We start from the raw sequence: 19769 nt of genomic DNA, 5'->3' as shown, positions 1-19769 counted from the left end.
TAATACAAGATGGGTAAATAACATACAAGCAGTAGATGAGGAAAAAAGGGTTTGCATTTGTTATTTGCATTTCACAAAAATGAACCTGTGCCCTCAAACAACAATCCACCCCTCCAAGAGGTAGGCCATCCTTAGTAATAGCATACACATAGTGTACCCTGGGGGCCAGAATCCTTAAGGAAGATATATGCCAAATGCCATGTGAAATTAAAAAATTCCCCAAATCATGTGCCATTGGAATGCTAGTCAAATGTTAACATACAACATCAGAGTAAACCCATGCAAACATTGAAGAGAACAAACAAACTCCACACAGATAAGTCCATGGTTGGGATTTGAACTCATGACCTCAGTGCTGTCAGATAGAAGTGCAAACGACTCAAACCACCATGCTGCTCAACTGTGGTCAGCGTTCTTTTTGGGAAAAGCTGAGTACATAACATAACCTATAAGCCGTAGATGCAAAAAAAAGAAGGTTTCCAGACAATGTGGCATTTGAATCCAAGGAGCCTGTCCCCTCCAGATCAACACACCCCCTTCTTAGGCCATTCCTAGTAATAAATGTCAGCATGCACATAATAATGTGCATGTGACCTATGGGCCATCATCCTATGGGAAAGTTAAAACATTAACATTATCAGCAAGATAGAAAGCATCTTGCTCAAAGAAAGTTGCATTTGAGTGGGATATACATGTTAAATATGAGGGCAGATTTGTCATTGTGGTCGAGCGTTTATTAGGTCACTTTTGAACGACAAAGTAAAACACAAGATGGTTTTGGCAAAGTTATTGTGGTGTTTCTTTCATTAATGAATAAAGGCCATAAGCTGCACACAGATCCTATGGCCATGCTTGGTATTTGAACTCATGACGCCACTTTTGTGAGACCACAGTGCTAACCCCGAAGGTACCTGTGAGAATCATGATTGGCATATATTTTTTAATAATAAATAAGTGTACTATTAACTAGCACTTTCATCTGTAGCACGCATGCTGTATTGTTGAGCTTCTCACTCTTTTTTCAAAAAGTACCTTTGCATAGTGGTTAGCTAATCCACCTTCCAAAGTCATGAGTTCTAATACTGACTCACACCCTTTATCTGTGTGGAGGTTGTATGTATTGATTATGTGTCAGGCGCCGTCCTGCTGCCTCCTCGGGACGGCCGCCTACGTCATCATCCCGCGCGTCTGGATGCTAGGCAACCTGATCTTGATTTCAATGTGCATCAAGGTGGACTTGCGCTACCAGGAGCGCACTCAAGAACGCCCCTCTGGCAAACGGTTCCTACCACGGCTAGCGCCTCAGTTTCAAAACCCTATCTTGCCAGTCGATGAACCTATGCAAGTAGGACATTCTAAATTGTCCCCGGAGGAAAGAGAGAGACGTTTCAAGCAACGTCTGTGTCTTTAGAGTTTGCCCCAAGAGACCGGGAAACTCTTCCTCCTGAACGGTGGCGGGGAGGCCGCTTTAGGAGAGTCCACTGTTGCTCCCTACTCCAAAAATTCCCCAGAATTTCTTATGGCCGTCATCCTGAGCACCCCTAAAGGTACCTTCTCCACCACGGCCTTTGTGGACTCCGGCTCCTCCGGGAACTTCATTTCGGTGGATCTTGCTTCGCAGCTTTAAATACCCTTAAAATCCTTGCCTCAACCGTTATCTCTGATGGCAGTTGACGGTAGTCGTGTCACTCACGGCTCCATCTCCTCCGTTACCTCTCCTGTTCGGTTGATGGTAGGAGCACTTCATAGCGAGATAAACCCCCTCATCTTGTGGTTACCGTGGTTAAGGATGCATTCTCCCCAAATGGATTGGGGCCGCACTCAAGTTATTGTATAGGGCTCAGGATACCATCATAAATATTTGTCCAAAGTCTTGCCTCCGAGATCCCAAGTTATGGCCCATTCCAAGTTAATCAGTCTTCCTGCCGCTTACATGAAATTCCAATGTGTATTCAGCAAAGATTGAAGCAGAGACTCTGCCTCCTCACCGTCCTTGGGATTGCGCTATTGTTTTGTCTCCGGACCAACCTATCCCCAAGGGGCGTACTTATTCGCTATCCCGTCCTGAGACATTGGCCATGTCCCAATACATCACGGAAAACCTTAAACGGGGATTCATCCGTAAGTCCACATACCCGGCCGGTGCAGTCTTCTTTTTTGACAAAAAAGAAGGATGGGTCTCTTCGTCCTTGTATCGATTATAGTCCTCTTAATCGGATCACTATCAAAATCGATATCCACTACCCCTCATCTCTGACCTGTTTGACAGACTCAGTGGATCACATTTTTTTCTAAATTAGACCTCCGTGGGGCCTACAATCTGATTCGCATCAAGAAAGGGGACGAATGGAAAATGGCCTTTAATACCAGGGATGGGCACTTTGAATACTTGGTGATGCCCTTTGGTCTCTGTAATGCCCCGGCTATCTTTCAAACGTTTGTCAACTACATATTTTAAGATTTGTTGTACACTTCTGTGGTAGTCTATTTAGACAACATATTAATATTCTCTAAGTATTTGAAAACCCATCAGGAACAAGTAAAGGAGGTCCTACGCAGACTCCGGGAGCACCATCTGTACTGCAAATTAGAGAAGTGCGTATTCGAAGTAACTCAAGTACCATTTCTAGGCTTCATTGTGTCGCGTCAAGGTCTATGTATGGATCCCTCCAAGGTGAAGGCTATCCTGAATTGGCCTCAACCACAAGGCCTTAAAGCTATCCAAAGGTTTATTGGCTTTGCTAACTATTATCGCCAATTTATTCCAGGAAACTCCTCCATCATTGCACCAATCACTGCCTTAACCCAGAAGGCTACAAATCCTAGGGTTTGGTCCCCTGAGGCCACTTCTGCCTTTACAAGATTAAAAAAGGCGTTCTCTTCAGCCCCTGTTCTTTCCCAGCCAGACCAGGAACGACCCTTCTTTCTGGAAGTGGATGCATCCTCTGTAGGCATTGGAGCTGTGCTATTTCAAAAATCTCCTTCTGGTTCGCACGACCCATGTGGGTTTTTCTCCAGATGATTCCTTCCTAGTGAATACAATTACGTAATTGGGGATAAGGAGTTGTTGGCCATCAAGTCTGCCCTGGAGGAATGGCGACATCAGTTGGAGGGGGCTATACATCCTGTCACCATGTTTACCGACCATCGGAACCTAGTCTTCCTTCAGGAGGCACGTTGCCTTAACCCACGGCAACCACGGTGGGCATCCTTTTTTGCCCGATTCAACATGACACTCACGTTTTGTCCTGGTACTAAGAATGGATGAGCGGATGCATTATCTCGCTCATTTGACGATTCGGATCGCTTAAAACCTTTGGTTCCTCAGCATATCATTGATCCTTCTAAGATTGTAGCTCTCACTAGAACTAAGCTGTCCTCACCTCCCCCAGGTCGGTCTTTTGTAGAACCCCACCTTCGGCTCAAGACTCTACAGTGGGCTCATTCATCTGGCATTGCCGGTCATGCTGGAATAAAAAAGACTACAGCATTACTGTGTTGTCGTTTCTGTTGGCCTACTGTACGTTCGGATATATGCAAATTTGTTGCCTCTTGTACTACCTGTGCCCAACACAAAACTTCCAGGAGAGCTCCGTCAGGATTACTCCATCCACTTCCTTTTCCTAATGCTCCCTGGGAAAGTGTGGCCATGTATTTCATCACAGATTTACCCTCCAGTGCAGATTTCACCACTATCTGGGTGGTCATTGATCGCTTCTCTAAGATGGCACACTTTATTCCTCTAACTGGATTGCCTACGGCTGGACGTCTTGCAGATATCTTTATCAAAGAGATATTCAAGTTACATGGCTGTCCTAAGGAGATTATTTTGGACCGCGGAGTCCAATTCACCTCCCGATTCTGGAGATCCTTTTGTCGCAAGTTGTGTATTGAGCTAAAGTTCTCATCGGGGTATCACCCCCAAACCAATGGGCAGACGGAGCGGATCAATCAGGATCTGGAGACTTTCCTTCGATGTTTTACTTCTGACAACCAGAACAAGTGGTCTCAATTTCTTCCTTGGGCGGAATTCTCCCATAACCAACATGTTCATGAATCCACAGGGTTCTCCCCGTTCTTCATTGTTTATGGAAACCATCCTGTCTACCCGGATCCCTTTCCTGTATCTTCCTCATCAGTACCAGCCATAGATACCCTCTATCGAGAGTTTGCGCTCATCTGGGCCAAGACTAAGACGGCGTTACTCAAAGCCACACAGCATCACAAAATTTTTGCAGACCGCCATCGTAGGGCCACTCCTTTCCTGAAAGTGGGGGACCAGGTGTGGTTATCCACCAGGGACTTGAAACTAAAAGTTCCTTCAATGAAGATGGCTCCTCGTTTCATTGGCCCTTACACCATCCTGCAAGTCATCAATCCTGTGTGCTTCAAGTTGAAATTGGCTTCTTCTCTAAAATGTCATAACACCTTCCACGTATCCTTACTGCGACCATTGATACTCAATGAATTCTTTCGACCTCCTTGTCGGCCCCCCCCCCAGTACAAACTTCTGCCGGAACAGAATTTGAGATCAATCGTATCTTGGCCTCTCGTATTGTTCATGGTAAACAACAATATCTCGTCCATTGGAAAGGATACGGTCCAGAGGAAAGATCAAGGGTGGACAAGCAAGATCTCCATGCTCCTAGGGTTCTTAAGAAATTTCTCCAAACAGGAGGAGGAGGAAGAAGAAGAGGAGGGTATACTGTCAGGCGCCGTCCCGCTGCCTCCTCGGGACGGCCACCTACGTCATCATCCCGCACGTCTGGTTGCTAAGCAACCAGACGCGGAAGTTCCCCGCCATCTGAGCATGCGCATCCCGCTATTGAATAACGCGGCAGCAGCTAATTAGCGCTGCCGCCCATTACAATTGATTGGTCCCCTGGGCTTTATAGGCACTTCCTGCCCTGACCCCTGTGCCAGAGTATCAGGTCTTCCTGCCTCCAGCATTTGTGTGTATTACCAGTCTCTGCATTGTTCCTGATTATTCTTGTGCTGCCTGTGACGTTTTGACCCGGACCGTTTGACCACCTCTATTTGGATTCTGCCTTTGTACTGCACTACCTGAAAGTTACCGACCCGGCTTGCCTCACCATTCTTCTGGATATCCTTGTGTACCTCTGCTACCAGAACGTTACCGACCCGGCCTGTCTGACACCTCCTTGTATCTCTCTGTTGACTCTTGAAAGGATCGCGACCTGCGTGTCCCTGCAGCGGAGTCCATACTTCCTTGCGGGGGTTCCTGGTGAATACCAGGGGCACGTTAGATTCCGCACCTTCCTCTGAGTTGCGCCAACAATAGCAGGTATGCAATATAGTTGTGACATTATGGAAGAGTACACAAAGCATTTTTGGGTATGGGTGGGACATAATTAAAAAGCAATATAAATTTTATAGATTAATTGTGCATATTTATTTATGCAAGCGAATTACATGCATTTGCATCAACATACACTCAGTTCAACTAAAACACAAACAAATCCATCATACGATCTTTATTTTATGTAGCAGAGTGAGAAGGTGTGTGGATGTAGGTCATTAAAAATACTCCAAATATCATTGGTTCCAGGTTCACAAAACATGTACATGTGAAAAGGAATAATGAGGTTACAACTGTCCTGCATAAATACACACTGGATTGTGTTTTAAGATTTGTAAACAAACTCGTCGGACCTCCCACATTTGGCGTGACGTATATATTTTTTATCTTAACGTAGCAGAAGTAAACGTAGCAGAACTTTTTAAGTGAGCTAATTGCTTAGAATCCATTGCATCTTCTATTCCGTTGCGTAAAAGACTGCAGGTGGGTGTGTTTTTCGACATTGCGTTCCTTATTGAATTGCGAATCTCTTATCTGGCCCTGTTTCTACGTAAAGTACTCAGCGCAACTTACAATAGGGAAAGATAAGATCCGTTCCTTGATGAATCAGGCCCGTCATCTTCAACTGGATGAGTATACTTACCTCTTTTGTGTTATGCTTTCGATATTGGCTGTTTTTCCACATTTTCATTTTACACATTCTGGTTTAACATAATTCCTATTTCTTGCCTTTTCCAACCCAGACCTCCTCCATGAGGGTTGCATCTGGGCGCCGGTCCCACCCTCCCTTACACTGGGGAACTGGGGTTCCAATGCCCAGAACTCACTACCCGATGAGGGCGGGACATATCATATTTTGTAGTTTATTTATTGTTCACTGTTATGTGTAAATTTAATTTTCATCTATGTTCAGGTTCCTTTTAAATGTTACACTATCCCATGGTCATCATATTACTGTTTGACACTCTATGACTGTACTTACTGTGTGTCACCTAGTCCTCAACTGCATTACAATTTACCATTTAATGTTGGGGAGGATTTTTTTTTCTTCCCTCCTCTTTGACTGTGTTGTCACGTGGGCGGCTTCCAACTTTTCCCCCACCTCAACATGTTACCTACTTTGCCACTGCCTCTCCTCTGTGGCAAACACTCTAGACCTGTTTTCGGCTAGTTCTGTTTTTCCCCTTTTTGTTATTTTATTCCTGCCCTTCCCTTCCTTCCCTTCTTCCCCTCCTTTTGCTCATAGGACGCCTTTCTCTAACTAGTTATCGCCGTAAAAACTTTCCTCCTTCTTATATAGTCAATGGCCAGATTTAATAAGACGCTGCCTTATACTGGTGGGACTCCTGGATGAGTGACCATAGTCTCTTTATATGCTCCCAACTCTCACCAGATATCCTTTATTAAAACAGTGTTTGAGATAAGGTCTATGGTACAACAGGACCACTTGATTATACTGGGGGACTTCAATTTAACTTTGAACCCTAGAGTAGACAAATCTCAGACCCCCAGTTCATCTAGTGCAAATGTCTTAGTCGCCCTTTCCTTGCCTTTTGCAAGCTATTATCAGAACATGGGGCATGATTCATTAAGGATCTTAACTTAAGAAACTTCTTATTTCAGTCTCCTGGTCAAAACCATGTTACAATGCAAGGGGTGTAAATTAGTATTCTGCTTTGCACATAAGTTAAATACTGACTGTTTTTTCATGTAGCACACAAATACTTGATAGCTTATTTGTACACTGAAATTTAAAGTTGATATATGTGAGCTACATGAAAAAACAGTCAGTAATTAACTTATGTGCAAAACAGAATACTAATTTGCACCCCTTGCATTGTAACATGGTTTTGTCCAGGAGACTGAAATAAGAAGTTGCTCAAGTTGAGGTCTTTAATGAATCAGGCCCATGATCTCTATGATCTATGGCGGATCAATTCTTCAGATAGACGGACAAAAGGCTCCAATAGGGAAGGGATAACATTCTGGTATCATTACCTCCAATTCCTACTTACAGCACCCAAGACATCTTCTCAGGCACGCTGGGAGTCAGATCTTAATCTCTCTCTCTCTCCGCAGCAATGGAAAGCTATATATACCATCTCAAATCATATGTCTAGATGTGTTAACCACACTGAGATGCAGGTTAAACCAGTTAACAGACTTTGCCTCACCCTGGCCAGGCTCCATGTTATCTGGCACTCTTAATCCTAATTTTACTAGCGTTAATGCACCCACACTGCTGACATTTTCCATGTCTTCTGGGCATGCCCACACATTTAACCTCTTTGGCAGGACGTGTTTGATTTTATATCTGTGGTATTGAGGGTATCCATGGACTAAGACGCCGGTTGTGACATTGCTCCATCTTTATCCTACATCTGTTCCTAAGCAAGATCGTTATCTCCTAGGTCACATCCTGATAGCAACTAGGTCTGCCATAGCCCAAAACTGGAAAGCCACTGACCCCCCTGCTCTTTCTAGGATCAAATCCAGAGTTCAGCACAGATTCGAGATAGAGACGATTGATATGCCACATTCCACCTCAGCCTCAGCTCCCATTATGAAATAATTTAAGTGGCACAAATATACAATGGACGGTGCGGGAGCAATTCGGTGTTCTAACTCCTCCTCCCCGGTCCCATCCCCATTAGCCCTACTCGAACCCCCTCAAGATGCCTAATACATCCCATGCTGGTATCCTTCATTGTAATTGACTCAGTCATGTTAACTGTTGAAACTCTTTTCATGGTCTCTGTTTTTACACGTGTCAATATTTATTTATGGCAAAACTCATTGAGGAATTCCCCCCTTCCCCTCTGCAAACCCCCTCCCCCCGTCCTCCTCTTGTCTGTTCCCCTTCCCTCTTTCTTTTTTCTGTACCCCAAATAACTTGCAAAGCTTTGTTAAATAAAAATTATTGATGAAAACAAAAATGAAAATGATTTATTTCATCCGTACTCCCCCGCGGCTCTCATACATCTTCCTAAGTCTCAGTTACCCAAGAGGGTCTTAAACAACATTCTTTTTCATGACGCCTATAAGGCATGGGCATCTACCTCAAAGAAATTAGATCACCCTCGTGCCTCTACTAAATATGTAGTGATATTGGGAAATCCTACATTCACCCCGGGTATGGATAAAAAGCTATATGCCCTATGGAGAGGCTAAGGTCTTTCCTCAATCACACACTGGGGGGACCCTATTCTCATTTCAGCAGCTTAAGGAGAAATTCCAGCTCAGCAATACACATTTTTTATGTATTTATTGCTTTAGATAATTTATTAAATTTTTCAGAGAGACAGAAATTGAAAATTTGTTATATTAAAGTAATTTTATCGTTTTCAAATAAGCATTGCATAGGCGATTGTATTGTGTTTCTAATGCACAAAGTGATTTATTTTAGCAGATGTAAATTGTCAACAATTCAATACATTATTATATAATGATACAGTACAGTACAGCCAATACCAAAAGTTACATACATACCTCTGCGCATCGCTGCGCTAACCACGGGCACCCCTGGACAGTGATTCACCTTTGAATACTGTGATCAGTGAAGTCTGAGACTGGTGGGGGTGCCACTAGGATATATATTCAGTCAGTGTTACACAGTGAACAATAGAGATGACGTAGCTTGCTTCTATAGGTCCAGACAAAGGTGGTTCCAGGGTAAACAGGGCATAGGCTGATTCAATCTAAGGAATCCAAAGGTGGGGGTCGTCTCTCCAGGGGATATTCTCCAGTTACAATGAATTCATTAGCATTTCACATTCTGATATCACTCTGGCTATTTATTCCCTAACATTAATAACTAGAGTATGCAATATGCGATCTCTTCGGCGATGGAATCGGACAGCTGCTGATGAATAGGGGATTGGTATGATATCAGACATGAAACATTTCCCATAACCTGAACCTTAGATAACACTAAAGTGTACATATAATCATAATATATAAACTAATAATAAACCAAATACTGTCTGCTCATAAATTACTGTGTAATGGATCCAATATGAATATGAATTACATAAATAACTAAATGTTGTCATGCAAGTGTGTGCGTGCATATTTTACCATGCGATCGCACCACGCGCTGTGTTAGGTGGCGTAAGGATCTGTGTTACGTGGCGTACGAATAGCAATCGCACAGCAAAACAATATTAACCAATATACTTTCGTTCATCCAATTATACGACTTCGACAGTTATCTGTACCATGACCTTCTTTCACGAGATTTATCAAATTTCGGGAACCTGCAAAGTTTGGGCCAAAGATTCTGCAACACTCCCTTCCTCTGCAGATTTTGTTAAGTACCATGACAATGTCATGAAATGGTTACATTCAACCAGACTGCAGGAGGTACATAAAAACAAATTAAACAGAGGTTATGTATCAAAAAACAAGAGAAAGCACAATGTGAGAGAGGAGTCTTGCCCTAAATGTAATTGTACAAAGACTTCCTTTTTGCACAATATATGGGAATGTCGGCAAATCCAAACATTTGGGAACAATTTTTGGAATTTCCTTTGGGTACCCCCTGACAAAGTTGCTGTTCTTTTTTGTAACTTTCATTATTGAACTGCATTACTACCCCCAAGGGGGATCCAAGATGTAAATCCATTCCTTACTGTGATGCTTACCATTTCCAAATTAGCCATACTCCGACATTGGATCACTGCTGCCTCTCCCTTCCTTTCTGAAGTCAAAACTGAGCTTTTGGATTCTTTATATTTTGACAGAAGGGGAGCCCTTCACGATATTGAGAAGAAAGTGATAAAATTCTGGCTAAATGGGGCCCTTATAGTGAATCAAAATTCCCTGATTTGAGAAATAACATTATGAACCTTTTTGACGATATTACCTGGGTTCTGCATAGTGTGCTGGGAATGGCACAGCCCGTAATGACCTAATCATGCCTTCACAAATATGCGCTCAACACTAACTTTGAGTGCCCGCTCCTTCAAGCGGGCACTTAAAACTCACCTGTTCCTTAAGGCCTACCAACCATCCACTTAACCACTCACCCTTCTGTTTCTCCCCTGGCTCCTTTCCTCTCTCCCCGTTGCTTCACTGGCTCCCTTTTGTGCCTGACTTTGTTTACCCTCCCTTAGGATGTAAGCTCGAATGAGCAGGGCCCTCTTCCCTCCTGTCTCCATACCTGTTCTTCTGCTCCGTCTCTACTGTATCTGCCTGCTTGGAGTTTCTGAAGTACTGGTACTTTGTGTTTATTGTCCTGTACTGTTTTACCCTGTATAGTCTACTGTTTGTACCATGTTCGGCACTGCGGAAACCTTGTGGCGCTTAACAAATAAACGATAATAATAATAATAATAATATATCTGAGATTTAGTAATGGATAGCCTAAAAGTGGATCCTGCTTGCACCCCCCACCCCACCCTACCTCCAGTGTAGAGAGATTTGGGGACTTATGTGACCTAGCTGACGGGAGGTGATGTGCTCAGCAGGACGAGCATACCTCAATATTTATCACTTATAACTATTCGGGGCATTCATTGGAAGTTTGTTTGATTATTTATATTGTTTTGGTTGCTGTACTTGTATACTTATACATATGACCATGGCATCAGTTTTAAGATTTCTAAACAACGCTGATTGAGATATAATGATGCCACTCTCTTTGAACATTGTGTTGTAACAATCTTGAGTATGTTACTGCTTGAACATGTTTTGAATGTCTTACACATTATCTGACTGATAGACACAATTCAGATGTTTGTAATATTTGTACTTTATTTGAAAATCAATAAAACAGACGTTTACTTATAAACTCACTAACATGAACAATTAAAAAAATATTGTTTTTTTTATTAAACTAAAGTACTCCCATGGATGCGTCTCTACCAGTGTATGTGTGCCCAGTGTGTTCCGCTGCATGTGCGCACAGTGTCTGTACCAGTTTATGTGTGCCGATTGTCTGTCCCAGTGTATGCCGAGTGTGTGTACCTGTATTTTCTGAAAGTGACTTACCATAAGATGTCCAGGGACAGCGCAGCTTGGCCTCAGTGCGGAGGAAGTGCACTGCATGAAGACTCTGAGAGAATTTGCAGCCCCCACCCAACTCGGCAACAGGCAACCTCGCAATTTACTGCATACTGCTCTCCACTGATGGGACCACCCCCTTGCACCCAAGGAAGCCAAGAGCAGATCCCGAATAGGATGCGACTCCTATGATCTCCTTCAGAGCCGTTACCGTGCTGATTGCCCTAACGGTCTGCTTCCCAACTCATCACCCAAAATCCCCGCCTGCCGGATATAGAAAAAATTGCAGTAAATAACAAAAATAATAATAAAAAATAATCCAGAGATACATGAGACAGCCTCCGGGTGGCCTTGTTAGGGCACCGACCTACCAGTAAACCTCCCGTTAAGACCTATGACCAAACCGCCTCTGGATTTGGTAATCCTGGAAGACCACACCAAGAACCATGGCCACTGCCAGACTGCCTGTCTGCGATAGTAATGCCAGGGGTGGCCCTGATAAACACAACCAATCCTGGGAGTGCCTGGCAGTTACAATAAAATAAATGATATATATATATTGTGGAAAAGAGGCATATTTGTCACAGTTTCCCTATAAGGAAATAGGTAAAAACACAGCTAGTCTGCAGCAGCAGGCTGCAGACAGGGTTACATTTTCCCTAGGATCCTCTTTCAGCACATACACACAGGTGTTCCACATGAATGTAATTGGTTTGTTTTGCTGTGATTTGTTTGTAGTGCTTGGTTGGAGGATAAAAACACTGTTTGTATTTGTGGGCGGGACCACCAATGCCAGTAAGTGGCCGGCTAGCAGTCAGGGAACTATTGTTTAGCCAGATGTAGGTGGTGGGATATTTTGTAATACTTTTGCTGGATATGACTGCTGTACCATCGCTGAAACTGTTTAGCCATCCTAACAACTGCTAATAAACATGGAAATGGTTCAGCAAACCTGTGTGAGGCTCCAGTGAATGCAGTATTTTATCACAAGTGGTGTCATCATGGGATTTGTAGGACAGCTAAAACACAGCCGTCCTCGGAGCCTCCAGATGCAAAGGTGGTGAGTGGAGTCTGTTAAAAATCACTATAATGCATCAAACTGTTGTAATGCTTTGTTTCAAATGTTGTTGCTGTGAAGAGACAAACCTGTGTACTGGAAACTGATTAGCAGCTGTTTTGGTTGCAAAAGAAAGCAAAAGTTTAAACAGTGCTGGTCATTGTAGTGTCACAATTGTTAAAGGTTCAAACTGCAAGTTGGGTGTGGTCCCCCAAAAAGTTTTTTTTTATTTGTTTGCTATATTTCAGTGAAGGTTTCTAAAGCAAATGTCGGCTTTTAAAAAAAAAAAAAAAAAATGGGGTTTAAAAAAAACCAAAAACAATTTTTTTTCCTGGTAATTGTAGTGCCACACCTTGTGGGTCACTTAGTTGTGAATTGGGTGTGGTCCAGAAAGTTTTGTTGTTTGGCTGAATGTTGAGAAAAGCTAGGTTTCACTTCCCATTTGCACAAACTCCTGTGGCAATGAAAAATATTTTAGGAACCCTAGTGAATGTTGCTTCAGTGCAGGAGGAAAATTCCCGTCTTCTCTGTGAGGAGATTGCTCGGGGAAGACGGGACAGGAAGTCTCCAGCTACCCCCACGCTACAGAAATTAATTTCTGATGACATGGAGGCACATCTAATATCCTTTGATTGTGCCGCCACCCGAGCCAAGTGGCCACCTGGGACTTGGTGCGAACATCTGGCTCTCTGTCTTTCAGGAGAAGCACAGCGCACCTATGTAGACCTAGATGAGGACCAGGCTGGCGATTATCAGCGGCTGAAAACTTCCATCTTAGTAAGGGTTGGAGTCACCAGAGCAGGGGAGGCCCAATGATATCATGACTGGAGACTCTCCAAAGATTTATCAGTTCGGGCTCAGCTTGCTGAACTTGGTAGAGCACTAAAGAAGTGGTTGCAGTTAGAAAAGAACACTGCGGGCAGAATGATCGAAATTCTGGCCATTGACCATTGTATCCGGGGAATGGACCGAGGGCTCCAAAGGTAGGTACTACAGGCGGACCCTCTGTCGTATGAGGAATTGGCTGCTGTAGTGGAGAGATACAGCGCCTTTAGCATATGCCCAAACCTCTATTGCCTGCTCCAGAGTTTGTACCTCGGTCAAAATCTGGCATAAGGAACAGTCGACCGGATGTTGGTAAGGAGAGATTGTCTGATAAAAAGGCAGCTAAACCTGCATTAAGTCCAATCTGCTTCAAGTGCAAAGAGCCTGGACATTTGAGGGCTCAGTGCCCAACGTTAGTAGAACCTATCGATTGTTCACTAGCGCACACACAACCAACCTATCCGAGCTGCTGTACAATGAGTCCGGTTACCGGGAAGTCCTGCTTATTCTGCATGACTGTTTGTGAATCACCATCTGGTGCTGGTTCTGGTGGATTCGGGTAGTGAACTGTCCAATGAGGACTCAGACTGGACAGGTTTGTCTAACTTGTTTCCACTAAGAGACTTTTGCCGTTGGGAGATGTTGCCTTAGCTAATGTCTATAAGAATGTAGTTGAGATTAATTGGGTAGAGAAGGCTAACAAGCCTGCAGAAGGTATTGCCTATGATATGGTAAAGAATGATCTGTTGAATAGAGTTGTTAATGTACAGGGTAGAACTGTAGAGCAATTGTTAGTGCCACAAATCCATACACCACTTGTTCTCAAAGCTGCACATACGGATCGTTGTGGGGGACATTTGGGGGAAGATAAAACACGGAAGCGGATATTGCTCATGTTCTTTTGGCCGGGAGTGTACGAGGCAATAAAAAGGTTTTGCCAGACGTGTCCAGTCTGTCAAAGAACATGTCTGAAGCCAGACTAATGGGCTCCGCTAGTTCCCATCCGTGTGGTGCAGACCCCGTTTAAGCGTATTGGTATGGATTTGGTAGGCCCATTAGAGAAGTCGGCCCACAGCCATCAGTATGTATTGGTCATAATAGACTATGCCACCAGGTATCCCGAGGCTATACCTTTGTGCAATATAAAGTCCAGTACAATAGCAAAAGGAATCCTTCTGCTATTGTACCAGGTTGGGTATCCCCAAAGAAATCTTGACTTATCAGGGTACTCCCTTTATATCCCGTCTAATGAAAGAGCTATGCCGGTTGTTTAGAGTAAAAACGTTACACACATCAGTTTATCACCCGCAGACTGACGGGTTAGTGAAACGTTGTAATAGGACACTCAAACACATGGTGAGAAAGGCAGTGGCGCAGGAAAAATGGGACTGGGATGTGTTATTACCCTATTTAATATTCGCAGTGAGGGAGGGGCCTCAAGCATCTACAGGGTTCAACCTTCGAATTGTTGTATGGCAGGCAGCCAAGGGGTATTTTGGATGTTCTCAAGGAGGGCTAGGAGCAACAGAGTCCAAAAGAACCCTATGTGATCCAGTTTGTGTCCAAGTTGTATGACAGGTTGGGGAAGATAACCCTGTTGGTACAACAACATATGCATGAGGCATAGGTGAGACAGAAAAGAAACTACGCTAAGTCAGCTGTAATTAGGGCTTTCCAACCAAGTGATAAAGTTCTGGTCCTGGTACCCACATAAGAGAGTAAGCTCTTCACCAATTGGCAGGGGCTATATTAGATGATTGAGGCTGTGGGGCCTGTTAATTATAAAGTCAGACAGGAAGGCATGTGACAACCTATTCAGACATATCATGTCAACTTGCTGAAACCTTGTCATGATAGGGTGGAGTCAAAAGCCACGTTGGTAAACGCAGTTCTGCAGGAAATCAAGTTCCCATAAGGAACGATTTGTTGCCAGGGCGGAGAAGACAGACTGAGTAAATGGTTCAGAGGAACCTTGACGTGTTTTCTGAGGTGCCAGGCCGTACCATGCTCATAGAACACAACATATTTTATACCTCCAGGAGTGGTGGTGAGATTAAGCCCATACCGTATTCCTGAAGCTAAACGTGAAGCTGTGAAACAGGAGATTAAAAAAATGTTGGACCTTGATGTCATTGAGGAATCCAATAGCAACTGGAAGAGCCCCATTGTATTAGTGGCTAAGCCAAATGGGAGTAGTCTCCCATTTTGACACATTTTCGATGCCCCGAATTGATGAATTAGTGGAAACCTTAGCCAATAGTTGGTACCTCACAACGTTGGATCTAACCAAAGGCTACTGGCAGATTCCCCTAACACCATCTGCCAAGGCTAAGACAGCCTTTTCAACCCCGGATGGGTTATTCCAGTACAAAGTTCTGCCTTTCGGGCTACATGGGGCTCCTGCCACCTTCCAAAAAGGCATGAATCGTCTCTTAAAATCACACCAAGAGTATGCAGCTGCCTACTTAGATGATATTGTCATCCACTCCCAGGACTGGGAGACACATCTACCCAAAGTGGAGGCAGTATTAGCCTCACTCAGGGAGGTGGGTCTAACTGGCAATCCTGAGAAATGCACATTGGCCATGCGTGAGGCCAAATACTTGGTGTATGTTGTGGGACAAGGTTAGGTCAAACCCCAATTTGACAAAGTAAAGGCTGTCCGAGATTGGTGCAAGCCTGAGCGGAAGACCCAGCTGAGAACCTTTCTGGATCTAGTTGGGTACTATCGCCGGTTTATGGCTAATTTAGCCACTAGGGCTGCTGCTCTTACAGAGCTCCTAAAAAAACTTGTCCGGACAAGTTGATCTGGTCGGAAGCAGCGGAGGCTGCCTGGCAAGGTCTTCAAGTGGCTCTGTCTTCAGCACCAATACTCCAAGCACCGGATTTCAGCGGGAGATTATATCTCCAAAAGGATGCTTCTGGAGTAGGTTGGGGTGCTGTGCTCTCGCAGAGGTTTGATGGAACAGAGAAACCCATCCTCTAACTGAGCTGCAAACTTCTGCCCAGGGAGAAGAAATACTCCACTGTGGAACAGGAGTGCCTAGCCAGGTACTACCTCTTGGGTAGAGAATTCACCTTGGTCACTGACCATGCACCACTGAAGTGGATGCACTGGAACAAGGAGGTGAATGCCCGGGTAACTAGGTGGTTTCTAGCGCTACACTCCTACCACTTCACAGTGGAGCATAGGCCAGGGAGTCTGCACAAAAATGCAAATGCCCTTTCTCGCCGAGATGCGCTCTCCGCAGTGTCCGCTTTACCGAGGTTGGCGATGCTAAGTGGAGGGGTATGTGGCAAAGAGACATATTTGTCATAGTTCCCCTATAAGGAAATAAGTAAAAACACAGCTAGTCTGCAGCAACAGGCTTCAGGCAGGGTTACATTTTCCCTGGGATCCTCTTTCAACATATACACACACAGGTCTTCCACATGGGTGTAATTGGTTTGTTTTGCTGTGATTTGTTTGCAGTGCTTGGGTGGAGGATAAAGGCACTCTTTTTATTTGTGGTTGGGACCACCTATGGCAATAAGTGGCCGGCTAGTCGCCAGGGAACTATTGTTTAGCCAGATGTAGGTGGTGGGAGATTTTGTGAAACTGTTTAGTCATCCTGACAACTGCTAATAAACATGGAAATGGTTCAGCAAACCTGTGTGAGGCTCCAGTGAATGCAGTTCTCTATCACAATACATATATGTGTGTGTATATATATATATATATATAATTATGGAGATGTAAAAAAAATTACATTTCTACAAAGTTCTGGGAGGGCATGAGGTATGCCTTCCCAGAACTATGGTTGATTAGGATGAACCTGCCCCTCTGGCTCCTTCTAAATCCAGCTGGAGGACCACCAATGATTGGGGGATTCTACGGCACCACAGCCCTCCGATCCCACAAATAGGGAGCAACACCAGAAACCAACCAGGTGAGCCCCAGATCCCCACTGCACCAGCGAGGTAGGAACCATTTATTTTATTAAATATACGTTAAAACTAGAGATGCTCGCTGACCCCCGTGTTTTGGTTTTGGATCTGGATTACCTTCGTGTTTTGGTTTTTGTTTTGGATTTGCCAAAACCGCCCTTGCGTGTTTCGGTTTTGTTTGGTTTTGTTTTGGTATTTTCTACAAAATTCCATTTTTTGGGCTAAAATAATATAATTTAGGTATTATGTTGTATCTACATTATTATTACCTCACTAACACTAATTTCCAGTCATTTCCATTCTATTTTGACCACCATAGGTCACAATATTATTTTCATACACTTTCAAGCAAAGATTGCAGCAGATCTTGCCAGTGATAAGAAAAAGGCCATTGTCATGCCTGGGCATAAGACCAACAATCCACCTCTTAAGTGTGGAATTATTTTTACACAAATCCTGACAACAGTTGTCTAGCCATTTGTAGCGTTTTTAAAGCCACACTCAGTAGAGGTAGGGACCTTAACCATCTGGGATCCTCATCCATGTTTGAAGCGAGTTCATGGAAAGCCGTTGGGGAAAATCAGAAAATTATGTTAAAAAAATAACAACAAGCAGTCCAGCATCATCTACCTCCCTTCTCTCATCTAGATCCCAGCACCTGCAATCTACACCCCCAACACCTTCATCATCAATATCCCCAGAAGTGATGGGAGTTAGTCCTGCATCCAAGTTCCTAATTCTAGATGACTCCTCCACTAACCATGATTCCTCTGAAGAATTATTGAGCGTTGGTCTCGCTGCTGCTGCTGCTGGGGGTGGATCTTCAACCCAGATGAAGACTACTAGTCGTTTATAACAATTGACTGTTAAACAATCCTTTGCTAGAGGAAGAAAGTAAGAAAGCTGTCACCCAGTCGCAAAGCGGATCACATACACCATGGGGACCATGCTAGTATTAGATCTGCGTCCAATGTCCACTATTAATGCAGCTGGTTTTAGACAGTTACTTGAGGTTTTCTGTCCCTATTACCAAATTCCATCACACACACCATTTTACTAGATAAGCTATTCCTCACCTCTACCAGAAGGTTCGTAAAAATGTAATTATTGGGCCACTAAATGCCATTTTACCCACTGTACACTTAACCACCGATATGTGGACAAGCGGAACTGGGCAAACTAAAGATTATATGCAGGGCCGGATTAAGACACTGTAGGCCCCTGGGCTAGGGGTACTGTGAGGCCCCCATTTGTCAAGCGACGTATGCCCAATAGGATATTACTGGGGGCCCCCCAGTAATATCTGATTGGGCATACGTCGCTTGACAAATGTTTATTTTAATATACCTACTCTGTATTTTCAAAAACCAAAAAGGATATCTATGGATTAATGTACCTTATGTATGTTCAACAATTTGTAGGAGTGCAATAGTTTGAAAGCAAATGATTTTATTAAGGTTAAAACAATGCCAACTGGTTTTAGCATAGGTAAATAATAAATGGTTGTTACAATTATAACCAGTTAGCATTGTTTTAACCTTAATAAACCACTATTTGTTTTTAAACTATTGCACTATTGCACAGCGTGTGGGCAATGTGCACTACGAGACCAGCCAGGACCATGCACAGCTCACTCCTTAGAGAGTGGCCTTTTTGGAACTAGTTTCCACCACATCCAGACACTGTTAGTCTCCTAGTAGAATTTGTCATTCATTTTCACTCTCATTAAAAAAACACTAACACAACACCAGTAGGAACCTGGCCTGTATCTTTGTATTTTTATAAAATACAATTTTGATTAAATTAATATTGCATATTAAGGAATATCACTTAATATATTAATGTAATCAAAGACATCTTTATAATATAAACATGATATTGTTAGCACTTACAATCTTTATTATATATATTTTTTTATATTATAAAACATTAATTAGCACTTTTTAAGAAATAAGAACACCATTTTCATTACATTAATTGTATTTTCAGGGATTTTGGTTAGGAATAAAATATATGCAGAGCACACACATGACTGTACTTTATGATGTGTTTTTTTCTATATCAGAGTGCTCTGGAACCCTTCTTTGTACCAATGTCTTTCTCCTTAACATATACAACTTACTTTTCAGACATTTCAACAGGAACAGGTCTGGTTACTTCCTGTGTCACATTCTGTCTGCTGTCTGCCTCCAACAGCTGCACAGAGAGACGCTGCTTCAAGTGTCGGGAGAGGGGAGAGGGGGGGGGGGGAGTACACACTGTTCCTACCAGGGGGCGGTGATTGGCAGCAGCAGAAACCAATTAGGGAGTTGCACAGTGACATCAGTGACTCCCTAATTGGTTGCTTTTCCGGGTACCAGGGAGACAGAGGGAAAAAAAGTCTCTGCAATAAGCTGTAAATTTTCTGGAGTGCCCAAGCACCATCGGAGCTGGTGCCCACGCTGACCCCTACACCCTCCCCCCAAAAAAGAGAGGAGATGCAGTCTCAATATTGATACTGCCCTGTCTGTAATGTACAGCAGGCGGCAGTATGCTAAAGTTTTGGTCCGTGGAGGAGGGGTGCCTTCACTGACAGCGATCGCCGGCAGTATGAAAGATATATATATATATATATAACGCTGCCGGCAGATCTTAGGG

At 43.6% G+C, this 19769-nt stretch overlaps 1 long non-coding RNA gene across 1 annotated transcript in view; it reads right to left on the bottom strand.

Annotated features, from left to right (window-relative positions):
* LOC142144496 (uncharacterized) overlaps positions 1-19355 on the bottom strand; it is a 38893-nt gene extending 19538 nt beyond the window's left edge. Inside the window, exon 1 of the long non-coding RNA XR_012689729.1 lies at positions 19255-19355. This is a non-coding gene — a long non-coding RNA (uncharacterized LOC142144496). The remainder of the gene's footprint in view (positions 1-19254) is intronic.
* Between the last annotated feature and the right edge of the window lie 414 nt (positions 19356-19769).

Source organism: Mixophyes fleayi, chromosome 3, assembly GCF_038048845.1.
Source record: "Mixophyes fleayi isolate aMixFle1 chromosome 3, aMixFle1.hap1, whole genome shotgun sequence".
NCBI classification, from domain to species: domain Eukaryota; kingdom Metazoa; phylum Chordata; class Amphibia; order Anura; family Limnodynastidae; genus Mixophyes; species Mixophyes fleayi.
Note: the sequence above shows the minus strand (reverse complement) of the source record. Positions and strands in the feature narration are given on the sequence as shown.